Genomic DNA, 2,500 nt, shown 5'->3' with positions numbered 1-2,500 from the left:
TGTTAGTGTGGATGAAGAAATTGTTGATCATCATGGCGACGGTGACGATGTGACAAAAACAGTTGGGATAATAACTCGTGCCTTTTGGGGGCGGGCCGGAGGGGGGAAATCAGAATAATCCTGGATCTTTAGGGCTTCTTGCTTAGACTCAGTTGAAGTTTCTCCCATATCGGAAGGGGGGGGGGGAGAAGGGACCACATCATTCATGTTATCACATACTTTGTACCCCTGAAATGCTTTATCGCATTTCTCCAGCTTTTCCGTTTCTTTCCAGCACCATCCTTTAAGGAAATCCCAATACAAATTGTTGCCTGAACTTGTGTGATCAGCCCCTCTTTTATACCCCCTGTGGATAATAATAGAAACCACCATCATCATCATCATCGCATGTATGTATATGTCGTCGTCTTTGTTACTGTTGTTATTGACTAGTAAACTAACAGCCAAGAACAGGGTCTATGTAATCGGCTTGCCCCTCCCCTCAAAATGGATGGCTTTGCACCGAAATTGGAAAGAATTATTATTACGATAACGATGAGGTGGAGGGGGTGGGGTAGGAGGCAACGACGATAAAGACAACAATAGCATTCGTAAAGGCTATCGGCTATTGCAATGATAGTGATGATGATGATGATGGTGATGATGATGATGATGGTGTTAGTTATGCTACTGTTGATGATGATGATGATGACGGCAGCAACGATGACAACGACGGTGATGATGATGACAATGACGATGATGACGATGATGATGATGATAATGGTGATGGTGATGATGATAATGATGATGGTAATGATGATGATGATGATGATGGTGACTACGTGGACGACGAAGATGACCGACGACAACCAGAACCACCACACCAACAACAACAACAACAGCAACCACGAGATGTTTAGTTACACAATACCCCCCCCCCCCCCCCTCGCCTCACCGTGAAGAATTTCGCTTTCAGAGACGACTTTGCGGCAGCAGATAAAAGCAACAAGTGTATACAAACACACACACACACACAGATTCATATATATCTATGTGTGTGTGTGTGTGTGTGTGTGTGTGCGAATCTTTATTCTTCTTTCTATCCATCCGTCTTCTCATCTGAATCGGTGATGGAAGAAGGAAAATCTAGATTACAGCGAGAACGAGATTGAGAGAGAAAAAGAGGGGAAGAAAAATATAGCTTTATACACAAGGCACCTCTCTCTCCCTCCTTCCTTCTCTATCTCTCTCTTTCTCTCTCTCTCTCTCTCTTTCTTTCTTTCATACACACACACACATGCATACTTTTCTCTCATCACTCATATATATACATATACATATATATATATATATGTATATATATATATATATATATATATATATATATATATATATATATATATATATATATATATATATATATATGTATGTATATATATATATATATATATATATGTATGTATGTGTGTGTGTAGATATATATATATATATATATATATATATATATATATATATATATATATAAAAATAAATTCAAAAAGTGTGTAAAAAAATTCATTAGGGAAATTTCTATTCCCAAGAATATAATTATTCGTTTATATTTATATTTATATTTATATAAAGGGCATTATTATAGAAAAATAATAATGCCCTTTATATAAATATATATATATATAGATAGATAGATAGATAGATATGTGGTTGTTGTGAATGGAGAGATGTGTGTATAAAATGCAATATAGTTATTCGCTCGTAGATTCATCGATATTCGTGTGGGTATCGATACAAACTTATTGTTGATGGATTCGAAATGAGGTTATCGTATTTTTCGCTGTGTTTTTATTTATTTTTTGTTGTTGTTGTTATCCTTGTGTTCTTTTGTCTCTTCTTTCCCCGATAATCTTCCATACGGATAAACTAAAGGACGGGGAGTGGGTGGGAAAGGTAATTCGTCTCAGTTTCAAACACTAAAGAACATTCGAACACGCTGAACAAGAAACACTGATAAATAAGCTGAGATTACTAAACACACACACACACACACACACACACACACACACACACACACACACACACATACACACGCACACACGAACGCACGAACGAATGCACGCATGCACACGCACACACATCATGTGGTTTGGAAGCTGTTGCGTGTGTAGTACATATATACACACACATGTATGTTTAGAAATATATACACACGCATATATATATTCATAAATATGTATACATACAAATATACACGACCACAAATATTCGCTTATACATATGTTTAATAATATACATACATACATATATATATATATATACATATATGTATACACATCCATTTATATATGAGTATATATATATGCGCGTATATATATATATATATATATATATATATATATATATACACACGCACACAGACTTGTATGTCTATATTTTATATATATATGTATATACGTGTATGTATATATATCTATGATGGTGCTCCAGCCTGACCTTAGTCTTACGACTGAAACCACTAAAACAATAT

General features: G+C 35.3%; 1 protein-coding gene across 2 annotated transcripts in view; it reads right to left on the bottom strand.

Annotated features, from left to right (window-relative positions):
- Positions 1 to 2,500, bottom strand: part of LOC106867152 (uncharacterized) — a 244,931-nt gene that overhangs the window by 240,491 nt on the left and 1,940 nt on the right. The gene's annotated exons all lie outside the window — the stretch shown is intronic.

The sequence above is a fragment of the Octopus bimaculoides genome, chromosome 4, assembly GCF_046866305.1.
Source record: "Octopus bimaculoides isolate indiv1 chromosome 4, ASM4686630v1, whole genome shotgun sequence".
Classification (NCBI taxonomy): Eukaryota; Metazoa; Mollusca; class Cephalopoda; order Octopoda; family Octopodidae; genus Octopus; species Octopus bimaculoides.
The sequence above is the reverse complement of the archived record's forward strand: the minus strand, read 5'-3'. Positions and strand labels throughout refer to the sequence as shown.